Genomic DNA, 15,765 nt, shown 5'->3' on the forward strand with positions numbered 1-15,765 from the left:
GGGGATGGGTGAAACCGACGGCGCCGCGGGCCCATAATGTCCTTTCCCTGCTGGGTCGTAAATACGCAAACACAGAATTACGCTGGAAAAATACGATGTATGTGTTTGTCACACTTGGCCTTCTCGACCCGCTGTCCCCGAAAAAGGGCCTGGTTTACCTGTCCCGGTTTTCCAGGAACAAACATTCACTTCTCAAAAGATGAAAATGACGAGCTAGGAGGAGAGGAGTCACGATGTGGTCTGAGATAGCGGATTTTTGTCACTTTTCATATGAAAGAAGTTTTCGTCTTGTCGTGCTATCTTGTCACTCCCTGAAAATTTAGGTAAGTGCGACAATTGGCCAAAGGGGTTTCAGGTCAGAATGCGTTTGACGCACGTACAAGTGAGACTACCGTAATTAAAACTCGGGACTCCAGCAACCAAATACAACCAAACTTAGGGGCAATGCACAGAATGGTCAACCAAACAAAACGTGTTTTTTATTGTTTAGGGGAAAGTGGGGCAAGTGTAACAAGCTAAGGAAATCCTCGTTATAACCCATTAAAAACGTTAAAAAATCTGTCGGATTTTTTAGAATCATCTTATTCCAGGTCTTGACTGAGGCTTTGATATAAGAAGTTTTTTAAAAAAATCTGTTTTTTAATGTAAAAAATTGGTTTTAAAAACTTTCATTTTTCGTACGTTCTACATAACTAGTGGGGCAAGACGAACAAACCGTTGGGACAAGAGGAACAATGGATGAAAAACATGCTAATTTACTAACAATTGAACTATTATCACTTAGATACATCAGATTAGGATATATTTGAAACGTTTCTTTCATTTTTAGATTAAAAAATAATATTTTACTAAAAATTTGACCATTTTTACCAAAAAAAATTACTTATATGATAAATAGTAAATTTCCATGATATTACTATACTGCCGTTTTACGGCGATATGATGTATACGCCATTGAGGTGATATTGCTGTAGACACGATTTTCTGTTTTTGTTCATTTTTTCAATTTAAAATGACTAATTTGAGGTCTGCTCTGTAGAAACTGTTAAAAAGTACAATAAAAACTAACTTAATCCACCTACGTGGTTGATGCCTTCCTCACTTTTACCAACAATGGGTCATATGAGTGGTTTGGACACATATTTCAGCTATTTTTTTTAGATCCAGAATACTTACACACATATAACTTCAGTAATCATAACTCGAGACAATTTGCCAGATCAACAATGCTGTGAGCTCGTTAGAAAGGTTTTTCGTTTACCTAACCAACGATGGGTTGGATGGTGGATCCGGACACAGTTTACATACATTTAAGTGAGATCCGGCTTCCAAAAAGTACATAAATATTACTTAAGTGGCCATATCTCCAGACAGGTTTGCCAGATCTTCAATGTTTTAGACTCGTTAGAAAGGTTTTTTGATAACCTAACCAACGATGGGTCGGATGGTGGATCCGGACATAGTTTACATACATCTAAGTGAACTCCTGCTTCCAAAAAGTACATAAATATTACTTAAGTGGCCATATCTCCAGACAGGTTTGCCAGATCTTCATTGTTTTAGACTCGTTGGAAAGGTTTTTTGATAACCTAACCAACAATGGGTCGGATAGTGGATCCGGACATAGTTTACATACATTTAAGTGGGATACCTGCAATTTCTTCGGTTCTCCGTGACAGAACGATTCGCGGTCACTCAGTCATCAACCACGATGGAGGAACAAACCTGTACTCGGCCAACTCTTCCTTCTGCTTGCAATACCGGACACACCGGTGAACTATTTTCCAGAGCTGCAGGAGGAAGAGTTCGCTGTTCTTGTCCAGGAATGTTCGAAAATAAGCCGGAACATGCCGGAATCGTAATCAAATGCGTGTACCGTTCGCCAACTCCTTTTGTTTTCAAATTTAGTTTTGATCCGCCAAAAAATAGCTTTGTTGTTTACCATCTGTCACCTCAAGGTTGAAAATACACGGTGGGAATGCTTACTTCAATTTTCGTTAATGTATTGACCAGTATATTGATTTCAGCGTCAATAGATTAACGAAAAGTAAAAACTTTGACTCTGTACACCCCCTAGGATCCGGCTTCAAAAAAGTGCATCAATATCATTTATGTGGCCATATCTCGAGACAGGGTTGCCAGATCTTCAATGTTTTAGACTCGTTGAAAAGGTTTTTTGATAACCTTACCAACGATGGGTCGGATGGTGAATCCGGACATAGTTTACATACATTTAAGTGGGATCCGGCTTCAAAAAAGTGCATCAATATCACTTATGTGGCCATATCTCGAGACAGGGTTGCCAGAACTTCAATGTTTTAGACTCGTTGGAAAGGTTTTTTGATAACCTAACTAACGATGGGACGGATGGTGGATCTGGACATAGTTTACATTCATTTAAGTGAGATTCGGCTTCCAAAAAGTACATAAATATTAATTAAGTGGCCATATCTCAAGACAGGGTTGCCAGATCTTCAATGTTTTGAACTCGTTGGAAAGGTTTTTTGATAACCTAACCAACAATGGGTCGGATGGTGGATCTGGACATAGTTTACATTCATTTAAGTGAGATCCGGCTTCCAAAAAGTACATAAATATTACTTAAGTGGCCATATCTCAAGACAGGGTTGCCAGATCTTCAATGTTTTAGACTCGTTGGAAAGGTTTTTTGATAACCTAACCAACGATGGGTTGGATGGTGAATCCGGACATAGTTTACATACATTTAAGTGGGATCCGGCTTCAAAAAAGTGCATCAATATCACTTATGTGGCCATATCTCGAGGAAGGGTTGCCAGAACTTCAATGTTTTAGACTCGTTAGAAAGGTTTTTTGATAACCTAACTAACGATGGTTCGGATGATGGATCCGGACATAGTTTTCATGCATATAAGTGAGATCCGGATAAATGTGAAAACACATTTTTATATATAACTTTTGAACTACTTATCGAAACTTCAAACAATTCAATAGCGATGTATGGGACCCTAAACCAAGTCGAATGCAACCGATTTTATCAAAATCGGTCCAGCCAGTGCTGCGAAAACTTGGCAAGAATTTTGAACACATACATACATACACACACACACACATACACACACACAGACATTTGTTCAGTTTTCGATTCTGAGTCGATAGGTATACATGAATATAGGTCTACGAGATGTTTTTCAAAAGTTCAATTTTCGAGCAGGATTATAGCCTTACCTCAGTGAGGAAGGCAAAATGTGGCCCCTACAAAATTTCTTGTTTTTCCTATTCTCTGCGATTTTAAACCACAAACATCATTTGGCCGTAAAAATAGCAATAAAAAATCACTACTTTTCCTGCCCAATGATGTATGTATATATTGCTCGATCAAAGATGGCTTTATTTTTTGTGCCAGCTATTTTGATAGCTGAGTGGATCCCGTAATGCATTGTCCACGTGGATACTTTAAGGGGGGGGGAAGGTATTAGGGAGCGTTCTTTTATTACGTAACGCAGTTGGGGGGAGGGGGTTCGGAATCCGTGTTACGCCCATACAATTTTTTTAAAATTTGTATGGAAATTTTGTTACGGGGGGTCTAAAAATCCGATTTTTTGCGTTACGTAATAAAATAACGCTCCCTTAGCGATTGTCTATGCTCCATAAACACATTTTTTGCATGAAGAATTGTCTGCAAGGGAGGTGGGTGGGTCTAGAATTTTCAAAAAAGTGTCTACGTGAATATGGCTAAGGTGTCATCCATTAAGTACGTCACATTAAAATCAGCCAACATATACCCTTTGTCACGATTTCCCTATGCTTTTAACACGCAATGTCACGCTTTCTCAAAACCCCCCTCTTCCCTCAGAACGTGACGTACTTTATGGATGATGCCTAATGGACGTCCCCTTAAGAATTAAATCGAAATAATGTAATAAAATATTGCCCAATCTTGATTTGGTCCCAAAACCTCAAAGCAACATTCAAACAGTATTGAATTTGACTTCTATCAATTCTCAATGTATACATACATCATGATGAGTAAAATTGGCGTATACATCATTGTTTGTTTGCTTAATAAAATGGGCCCCAGAGCAGTTATTTGAAAAATTCTATCGTCAGGAGGTAGCTTCTAAGATTCTTTATCAGACTGTACAATAAAATTGAAAATGTCAAAAATGGCGTATACATCATATCGCCGTAAAACGGCAGTATATCGTATATGGACAATTTTTTAAACAATTGTTTATCAGTTTTTAAGAACTTTTATGTATTTTTTTCACAATAAAATATATTGCTGCAGCAATTCGTATTTTTTTTCCATACTAAAAATCCATATGGTATACTTGCCCCACCTAAACAAGATTTTTTAAAAGCTCTCTACAAAAATAACCAAAAGTTAAATCATACTTTATAATATGTGCAAGTCATTGGTAAGGACACTACTGATCTAGGAAAAAAAGCATTTTGAAAATGAACCTTAAAACGAATCCTAAGCCTTCTTTTGTACTTTCCAAATATTATAAGGAAACAAAGGTTTTGAAAAAAAAAACATCATTCAATCTTATGCCCCGTAGCGTTTACGTCGTTTTGGCGGTTATGTGGTAGTAGAATCAGCTAATTGCATTGCTAGCAACAATTCCTCATACTGGAAATAATCAAAATAGTAAAAATTACGGCCTTACGAGCGATTGCTCCTTGACTAGCTCAAAAACTTTCTAGAATATAAAAAAATCTAAAATATATTCCTTCAAAGTGAGAAGTTCAAAAACGTAAACCACCATAATTTTCAATCAAGCAAAAAAAAAAACAATTTTCCACAAAATTTTGCGATCTGGACCACAGGAATCAACAAAATAATTAAATTTATTTCTGAAATATTTCAGCTAAAATTTGTTTTTTCTTCTACAACCACTAGATCATTTTGTACATTTTTGGGCCCTTGTAGACTGTTGTAGAGCTTGTCAAAATGAACATTTTTATTCTTGAAAAACAAATGTTGGTCAATTCTATCAAAAGTTATGGGCAAAAAACGATTTAAAAATGCTAATCTTCAGATTGAGATTAAATGAATTAAACAAAAAAGACCTTCGAGATATTCTCAGCAAATGTACTCATGGTTGTACTCGTCGTATAAAAATCGTATATCTAATCTAATCTAATCAAACACAAGCGCAGCCAGTCCGAAGAAAGCATCCTGGAAGAACTTGCGGTTAGATTACGCCTCAAGTCCTTTCTTGTCTATATTAATAATTACAGTACATCCGAGTAATCCCAAAAATGTACAGCAAAAATTAAAGCGGCCAGGCCTACTGCGTTGCATTAACCGCAGAGACAGATTCTGTGAACGGATCACATTTCACAGAATCAACAGGGGAGGAAGGATGCGTGGACATACCGTACCAAACGCTCCGAATCAGTTAGGTGTGGTGTGTAAGTGTAAATTGGCAAATAATTATATTTTTAGGAGGGAAGTGGAATTGGGCAATTGAAGTTAGGGAAAATGGGAATTGGGAAAGGGATAATGGGGAAGGGATAGAAGGTTTATTTAATTTATAATATCATAATATAGGGGAATATAATAATTTAACAACTTATGATGGACAGCTCTCACCAAAAAACAGCAAATCTTTAACATAAAGCTCAAATCTTCAAAAGACGCCGCGAGGTGGTATCCCGATCGTCAGATTCCAGGTTCTTCTCAGGATCGTTTGACGTGAACACTTTCACTTTAGCACTGAGTATGTCCGCTCCCAACCAGTATTTCTCCATAGTTCGGTGGTTCAATTGAAAAACGACAACTTTTAAATTCTCTAGTAGCATTTCGAACCGTCAAAAATGGTGCTGCGATTTTTCCCAACCATTCGCGCGCACGGCTTACTGCGATCTCTCGTCGTATGAAAATCGTATATCGTATAAAAAGTGGGATATTGAACTCAGAAAATCATGATTTTTGGTAAGGGTAAGGGAGTCGACTCGGTCCAAACTAGGTTCCAGCACCGAAAAGGACCTGATAAAAATAAGTTTATGAATAAAAAAAATATATCTGATACTGACATTTTCAGAAAACATGCAGACTCTCATTTCGTCGCCATCGTGCTAACTTGTCGTACGTGCATTTTGGGCCAAATTGAGTTAAGAACGCCATTTTGTGCAGCTCACAATGCCTCACCTTTTGACCTTCACAGATCCCCAAAATTCGATTTCAATCCTGAGATATTCAACAAAAACCGAAAAAACTCCGTGCATTTTTGTCACTTTACATATGGAAGTAGTTTCAATCTTGTCGTGCTATCTTGTCACTCCATGAAAATTGATGTAAGTGTGACAAAAGGCCAAAAGGATTTCAGGCCAGGAAAGTCAGGACGCGTTTGTCACACGTACAAGCTAGACTACCGTAAACATTTGTAATTATAACTCGGGACTCCAGCAACCAACTTCAAGCAAACTTTGGGACAATGCACAGAATGGTGAGCCAAACAAAACGTGTTTGTTATTGTTTACATTGCGTGCTCTCGTTTTTGAATATTCAAGGTCAAACATCAAAACGCTTTTTTCTCGGAACGTCAAAATGGCGGGTGCGACAAGATAGCACGACGACGTCGATTTGATGCGATGTGGCAACGGGGTGTTTCGAGTGATGTTTTTCGAGGGCGAGGAAGACAAATTTCCGCAGATTACCGTTATCACCAATTGAATCCTTGGAATTTTTCACATGAGAATAGTCTTGGTTGAAAGTTTTAATTAACCAAACCCCAATCAAGTCCGTTTTTTGCCTCGTTTTTATTCACTGTGTGGACAGTAGAGTGCCAATTTATCGACAGTACATGGGACATTTTTTCAAATTTTAGTGATTTAAAAATGTCATTTTTGTATGAAAAATAGGCTCGAGTATCAATATGTTGATCTTAACCAATTTCGCTCAAAATTCACACAGATGCTTGAAATAACCCAAAAACAATTTTTCGCTTGTGGAGCAGGAGGTCATTTTTTCTGGGCACCCTCATGGACAGACCCTCTCAGGTGCATGGAATTTAAATTGTGGTCAGGTGGTTGCATTTCTATTTTCATTATAATTATTTCTTGAAAGATTTCAACTTCTCCCGTGCATGATATTTCTGAACAACATTGAAAGTGAGGGCAAATTTTATATTAAAAATTACTTGCAGTGAACTTGTGAATTTTGAGAATTTTTCAAACATATGATCATACAAACATGAGCAATTCTCTACGAAATCAGTTTTTTTTATTTGAATTTATGTAGTTTTTCAAAGAAGCCATTTTGTATCATTAGATGTCCATACAAATTTTCTTACAAATTTGGCAGCTGTCCATACATAAATGATGCATGAAAATTCAAAAAAATTGTATCTTTTGAAGGAATTTTTGGATCGATTTGGTGTCTTCAGGAAGTTGTAGGTATGGATAAGGACTACACTGAAAAAAAAATGATAAATGGTAATAAAAAATTTGGTGATATTTAATTTCTTTCTTTTTTTCACTAAAACTTGATTTGCAAAAACAAACACTATTTTTTAAAGTTTTTAAATCAAAACTGATTTTTTTTCAGAAAATCTAAATATTAATGAATATTTAAAAAAATCAAATTCATTTTTCGATGTAAAATCAAATTTGCAATCATAAAGTTCTTTTGTGAAATTTTGATAAATTGCACCGTTTTCAAGTAAGAGCCATTTTTAGGTAACTATTTTTGAAAATAGTCGCAGTTTTTAATATTTAAAAATGAGTGCATATGTTTGCCCACTTTTGAAAAAAATATTAACAAGAGTACTCTTTGATTGCAAATTTGATTTTACAACGAAAAATGAAGTTGACATTTTTTGCGATCAATATTTTTTTTAAAAATCAGTGCTGATTTAAAAAATCATAACTTCGTTAAAAAAAATTGCACAACTTGGAAATTTCTGAAAAGTTGGCATTTGATGTCCTCTAAAACATATAAAAAATAAAAACAGTGTTTTTGGCAAATTATGTTTTAGTGACAAAAAAGAAATTAAAAATCGCATTTTTTTAACGCGTATAATTTTTTTCAGTGTAGTCCTTATCCATACCTACAATTTTGACGAAGACACCAAATCGATCAAAAACTTCCTTTAAAAGATACAGATTATAAAATTTCCATACATCATTTTTGAATGAACAGCTGCCAAATTTGTAAGGAAAATTATATGGACAAACTAAGGATGCAAAATGAATTCTTTGCAAACCGAAGGCACCAACAAAGTTTCATTAACATTTAACAAATATTTTCTGATAACATTTATGAAAAACTTAAAATTAATTATAAAAACTGCTGGTTGATGAGATAGTGCCCCTCATTGATTACATTTATGTACAAAAAAAAAGTTGCGCAATATTGTTGATTAAAAAACCTCTTCAAATTACTAAGTCCAAAAAAAAATGTTGCTTACACAGTCCATTCAATCGAATTCTAGTAATCTCTGTTTGAAAATCTATTTCCTTTTCTTGTATTTTCTCTCGAACCCAGAAATCGATTGAATTTCATATTTTATAACGCACCATGACAGACTGGCTGGCACTCTGTGATCTTGACTCGAGAAGAAAAATAGCACATCAGCTCCCTTGGCAAAGAGAAGCGCTAACAAAAACATCGCCGAGGAAAACCCAATTTTTCCACTTACCTTCAACAGTCCGCGAATTGCTCCTTCTCTCTAGAGAGAGAGAGCACGCCCAACTACGTGCAGCGCACGTAGCCTACCTTCCAGGCGCTCGCGTGCGTTGCTATTATTACTCGTTCCAAAAAAAAGGGCCACCGTTCCATCAAGTTTTGACGCACGAGTCAAGCGCAAGGATCAAACGCGCCGTCGGCGGCGACCTCCAAACCCCAAGGAGAGCGACTCTATTTTTCATCGCCGCACTCCATTGTGTGGAAACACCTGTTTGGAAAATCGATGAAAATCACGGCACTCGTGCGGGGGCGTTTCGCGCGCGCCCCAAAATCGTAAATAATTTTTAATATTTTATTTATTCTTCGCAATATTATTGCCACTTTTTCACGAATGATTTTTTTTTTCGCTCTCCCCGATGAGATTTCCACCCGCTTTTCCTTCTTCTCGATGTTTGTAATTTTCCTTCTCCCCGCCGCAACTCACTCACGCCATTGATCGTGTTTGATACTGACCGGCCACTTTAATATTTAATAATAACACTAACCGAGCTCTGCGCTCATTTGGCTTCCAGCCAAACCCCGTTCGGGCGGCTATATCGATACATTTTCCGAAAACCGACTTTTCCTCTTTCTCATCCCGCAAAAACGCCCCGCCAAAAAGGTGATTCCGAATCTTTTATTAAAGGTTTTATGGGTTGGCCGTTATTTTCCAGCGGGAAAACTCGTCTGCTCGCGTGTGTGACTGTGTGTGTATTCGTTTAATATGGTTCAATAATTTAGCCAAAATATTTGATATCAACAGACGCTTGCGCACACACACACACACGGACAGTTATGTAACTAACATGAACCTGCGGCACACCGGCTTGCACCTGGCAATAACAGTTTAATTTATTTGCTTGAATTTTCTTCTTTATAATTATATGCTTAGTTTTTCACTACCTTTGATTAAATATTTTATTCAGATTGTTTGAATTTTTCACACTGACTCTTTGATAACGTTTAATGTTGCTGTTGAAGGGTTACGCTAACAAGCTATGATTTATTATTTCATGATGAAGCTTTAATTGTCCGGCGGGCTGTTTGTGCAGATTTCTGGAATGAGAAGAAGGGAAAATAAACATGGTTAGAAATACATTCGAATAAAAATGCCGGGAACTTCCAGTTGACTTTGGTTTCGTTTATTGCGAAACAGGAATTTGTCGCTTAAATGAGTTTTATAGAACGGTCATTTTGAAATATAACATTTCAAACAAGATGCATTACAAAATCAGTGGTTGATTTTTCCAAAAACTTATGAATACGTTAAATCAACTTTGGATATAAATACTCAATTATTGTGAGTTGTGCTACTGACAGTGATTTAAATTGTACAATTAATTGAAATTGGAAATCGGTGTTTTCTTACCTGGAATTCACTTACAGTATGTAAAAAAAGTATTTACACCGATCGGGCACTATGCACATTTTGTGAAGAAACATGTAAACAATTTAAATTTTACAGAAACCTAATACTACGTTTTGTTCAGAAAATCATGCCAAACATTTTGCTATGAAAAGGTCATGAAAAAAAGATTTCTATAAAAAGTTATATAACAAATGCTATTACAGAAATCAAAAAAGGTGCAAAAAAAGTTTGTACACCTTTCGAACAATTAACATAAATAATGTTATTTGTTGACAAATCACCATAAATCCAGTCACCCAACTCCAAAACCTTGACTAATTTAAAAAATAATTTGGATTGAATATAATCATTCCTAATTACTTACTATAAAAGTTTATATAACTCTGAAAATTCTATATAAAACTTATCTAAACTTAATTTTGCAAACTTTTAATTTGACTAAATGTCAATATATTACCATAGAATTGCTAAATAAACATTATGGAGGGGGTATAACACCGTTTTGGGGGTCTTTGTAACGCTAGAATAGACTTTTCGTTGGAATTTCGTACCAACCTGGAATTACGTCGTCGGAAAATCCGCCGACGTCCGAACCGGTCCATTGTTCACAAGTCGACCTATGTGGCATCGGAAAGGGCATAAAATTTCCGATCTTTTGATACCCATACATCTGGTTCTCTATAAAACCCACGTTTTTAAATACCTAGGCAAAAACGTTGTTATGGTTTCGTTTGAGTAATCTGCCAAAAATGTATGGAATTTCGTAATTTTTGTTCTCGTGGATCAAACTTACTTTTTGCCCAGGTATTCAAAAACGTGGGTTTTATAGAAAACCTAGATGTATGACACGTGATGGTTACAAGCAAACCCCTAATGTTTATTTATCAAAATTTCTGTAATTGTCTGCTCTACAAGTTTGTAGAACATAGTTACCCACTCAAAAATAACCCTGCAAAGATAGAAAAAACATGAAATTTTAAAATGAAAATTATTGTTCTAAATGAAAAATTGACCCTTCTGGGTTAATGTAGATATGAAAGGTACATAAAATTTCACTTAAAATGACATGTTCCAAAATTTTTAACAGTTGAGTAACGGAAAATGGCAGAGTTTTTAAATCTTTTAAAGTGTTTTATCGAAGAAAAATACGTTTTTTCGAAATTATGAGTACGCCAGTCCCTTTGACACCAAATTTCCAAAAAATCATCATTTCAGGCTGCAAAAATCGGTGAACCTCGGTGGATAAATGGACGACTAGTGCTGAAAAAACCTTCTTGTTGCACCTTGTTGCATAAACTGCTATTAAAAGTGAGGCGTCGGTTGTTACGTTCTCAAAACGAAACCGAAATGGCGAATTAAATTGCAGTTAATATCCGAAAGTAACATTCGAAAAGGGTCCTAGCTCAAAATCATCACTGTTTAAATGGAATAAGATTCCAGATTTAGATTTAGCCTGGCCTCAAGACATATGCTTGCAACGTTGTGCAATTCGTAGGCTTTGCTTGTAAACTTTGGCTCTTTTTGGAAAATTGGCTCTTTTTTCGTACTCTCAAGTATCTCGGCTATGGAATGTCGAAATTGCATTTTCTCAGAGGGAAAAATGTTCACCATGAAATTTCCTACAAGTTTGACGCATTTTTTAACGGAAAAGGCTACCCTTAATTGAATGAGCATTTCTGAAAAAAAAAGTTTCGAAAAAAATCATTTTTTGACATAAATCAGCCTAGGAAAAGACAAAAATTTCATGCACCCAACTGGCAGTCGCATGATTGTGATGCATGGCGGCATGAAAGTATATCAGAATCTGCATGAAATCTGTCCTCATGCATTTTTTGCGATATAGGAGTATGACATTTTTGCCCGTTACCGACAATTATCGACATTACCGACGGCTTTTTGGTTGTATTTCACAAAAAAAAAACACTTAACAGAACGAGGATTGAACCACCAACTTCTTAATTATTGATCCAACACACTACCACCGCGCCATGGACGCTTGGTAAAATGTGAGTGAAAGAGCACCAACATATTTTTCTCTTTGGAGTGTTGCTCGGGGACGGGCCAGCATTATATGTGTTGGTGAGAACTGCAGATCTCTGAAATTTTTACATGCGGGCAAAAATGATCTACGGGCTTGCTGCAAAAAATGTTATAAAATGTGACATTTTCTGCAGCAAATCCACTGTTGCAGATTTTGAGATATATTTTTCCTTTGGGTGTATAAAATCATCTAAGAAGAATTGAAAATCTGTCTTTTCGTTTCTTAGAAACCGTCACTCAAATATAAATAAACAATAAAAATGTAGTTTTCTAAGTGGGTAATTCTCTACCAACTCACACGAAATCGGGAAAAGTTGCCCCGACCTCTCTTCGATTTGCGTGAAACTTTGTTCCAAGAGGTAAATTTTATCCATGATCACGAATTCGAGGCCCGTTTTATGATATCTTGTGACGGAGGGGCGGTACAACCCCTTTCATTTTATAACATGCGAAAAAGAGGTGTTTTTCAATAATTTGTGTAAAATTAGACGCACGATTTGATGGCGTACTCAGAATTCCGAAAAAACGTATTTTTCATCGAAAAAAACACTAAAAAAGTTTTAAAAATTCTCCCATTTTCCGTTACTCGACTGTAAATTTTTTTGGAACGAGTCATTTTATGGGAAATTTAATGTTCTTTTCGAATCTACATTGACAGAAGGGTCATTTTTCATTTAGAACAAAATTTTTCATTTTAAAATTTCGTGTTTTTTCTAACTTTGCAGGGATATTTTTTAGAGTGCAATAATGTTCTACAAAGCAGACAATTAAAATTATTTGGATATATAAACATAAGGGGTTTGCTTATAAACATCACGAGTTATCGCGATTTTCAAAAAAAAAGTTTTGAAAAAAATACTTTTTGTGTTTCTCTTTGTATGTATCGTCGTCCGTGTCTGTCGCGGGTTACGATGTACGACCATGATCGACGACGACCAACTTTTTCAAAACTTTTTTTCGTAAAATCGCGATAAACCGTGATGTTTATAAGCAAACCCCTTATGCATACATAACAATATTTGTGTTATTGTCTGATCTACAACTTCGTAATTTATTATTAAATTTAATTATTATTAATTTTAAAATGAAAAATTTTGTTCCAAATTAAAAAATTACCCTTCTGGGCAAAGTAGATTCGAAAAGTACATTAAATTTCCCATAAAATGACATGTTCCAAAAATTTTTACAGTCGAGTAGCGAAAAATGGGAGAGTTTTTAAAACTGTTTAGTGCTTTTTCGATGAAAAATACATTTTTCAGTATTCTGAGTACGCCATAAAATCAGGCGACTAATTTTACATAAAAGTTCCTTTGACACAAAATTTCTATCTCATCACCGTTCCAGACTGCAAAATATTGAAAAACACCTTTTTTTCACATGTTCAAAAATGGAAGAGGTCGTACCACCTCTCCTTCACGAGATATCAAAAAACGTACCTCAGATTCGTGATCAGGGATAAAAGTTACCCCTTAACTTTATATTATTGCTGCCAACTATATTCTTTAAAGTTCCTATTTATTTACCCCAAAAATAGATTTCAATTATTTGAATTCACTTCTTTTTCAAAAGGAATATGTTAAATTTTGAAGCTTCCTATTAAGTTTGCTTAGTTAAAGAGCGTGCTTAAAAAGAAATAAAGTGAATTTTTAAACAAGTTTTGAGTTTTTTCTGCCTTTCCACGATGACCTCCTCTCACAAATATGTCCTCAATAACCTCTCGTAATCTTTCTCCCAACCAAATGTCAACCACGTGTGCTGCGGAAACAAACTAAAACTAATTGCAAACAGATAGACAGCGCAACACTCGCTACCCTACTCATTAAACCCGATTTTATTGCATTCTGTACCGGCGGTGGCGGTGGCGTGGCAAAAACAACCCAACAAGTGAACGAAAAAAATAAATAAACTCCTCAAACCGCAAACCATGCCGCAGCCACCACCACCACCGAACCGATCTCGAATGTCACGAGTTCGATTCCCAATGCCAACGGGCGCGTTAGAGCGCGAAGCTCACTGCCAACTAATCAGGGGGTAATTTAATCGATTTCAATTTATTTGCATTTTTTTCCCCTCCTCGTTCCTGAATGACACTTGTCAGCTTACCTCTTAAATTGAGCGCTAATCTTTCGCTGCAGGCGAAAACATTCACGGTTGACGCTAATCACGGTGCATCACATGATTTAGCCCCGCCACTAATTCATTCACGCGATGACACTTTGGCGCGCAAAATTAGTTTTCTGCCACTTGCTTTCACTAAAAACTGCGCGGGAGAGAGAGCGTTTAAATCGCTAATTAAAAATATTTCAGAAGGTCGTTCCACTTCCACGCCACTTTTGTCGGACGTCGTTTTTGGCTGGTTTGCTTCCTTCATTATTGATCACCTTAAATCACTAATTTCTTGGTGCGGGAACTCATCCCACTTCACTCATCACTTCATCCAGCGACGTCTATCCCGGTTGACCTCTACCGGCTAGTCGCCGCATAATTGAACAACCGTAATGATCCGGAAAGCACAACCCCACCAAACTTTCCTCGTAAGTTGTTCACTCACGCATCACGCGCGCACTCATTCGGCACTCATCGCGTGAGTTCCGCACGGGTACGAGATCTCCGAAAACTTCCGTACACAGAGTATACGAGGACGACGCACGTGCGACCTTCACGACGTTCAGCTACCGATTGATTCCACTGGCGACGACGAGTTCGTGTTTAAGGATAACGCAGGAGATTCTACCCCCGTCTCCCCCGCCGACCCGGCCATTACCCCGCAAGGCCGTCGTCTTCACTTCCTGGAACCGACGTCGTCAACTCCTTCTCCCGAAGACACGACCTCTCGCCGTAGCTCAGACATTCTGACGTACACAGACACCTTCTCTCACTCCACGCTCCGGAGCCATGGCGCGCCCAGAATCCCAACTTTACTTCCGGAACTCCAAAACTTCCGCAGGGGGCATCGGTTCCACGTTTTCACCAATTCCACGGCTCAAATCCCGAATCAATCCAGAGTTCCCTAACCTCAAACTGTCAATCACCCACAACTTAGTCGCGTTCCGTGGTCCTTGCGCGGGGGACAATTTTCCGGGGTCCGTTTCGGTCCGGAGTGCTGCCAAGACTGACGGGTCTTGGAGCTGGAGCCCGACCGTCTCTCCGGAAGTTTCGGCCGCGGCGAAATCTTCTCGGTCGCACTCTCTCTCTCTCTCCCTGGGGCCGAGCCAGCTGATAACAACTTGTTGGAAGCTGCGAGTCGTTTGGGAAACTTGTTGAAGGAAGCAATAACAGAGAGATTTTCGCGCGCGCTTGTTATCAGTTTCAGAGAGAGCGGGCGAAATGAGTTTTCCCCCGGGAAGGGTGAGTGCGCATGAGCGAGAGAGAGAGAGAGAGTGGGGCGAAAAGAGAGTGCAATTGGAAAGAGAAAACTGTGATGAGAGAAACGATAGGACTTTGCAGCGAGACGAGCACAGGTGAAACGATAAGTTTGTAAGCTGGAGCTGAGATGCAAGAAGGATGATTTTGATGGAGAAGCATTATGGTTGATCAGTGAAATGGTAAGCGAAATTGGTAAGAACGCATGAATGAAAATGATGATAAGATAAAATTAAAAAAAATCTCTATCTCTATCGTTATTCATATTAAACAATCAATAAAAATATTCTAAGTATTTTTAGACTGCGCTTACCAAACTGTAAATTTCAAGAAGTCC

The sequence above is a fragment of the Culex pipiens genome, chromosome 2 (assembly GCF_016801865.2).
Source record: "Culex pipiens pallens isolate TS chromosome 2, TS_CPP_V2, whole genome shotgun sequence".
Taxonomy (NCBI): domain Eukaryota; kingdom Metazoa; phylum Arthropoda; class Insecta; order Diptera; family Culicidae; genus Culex; species Culex pipiens.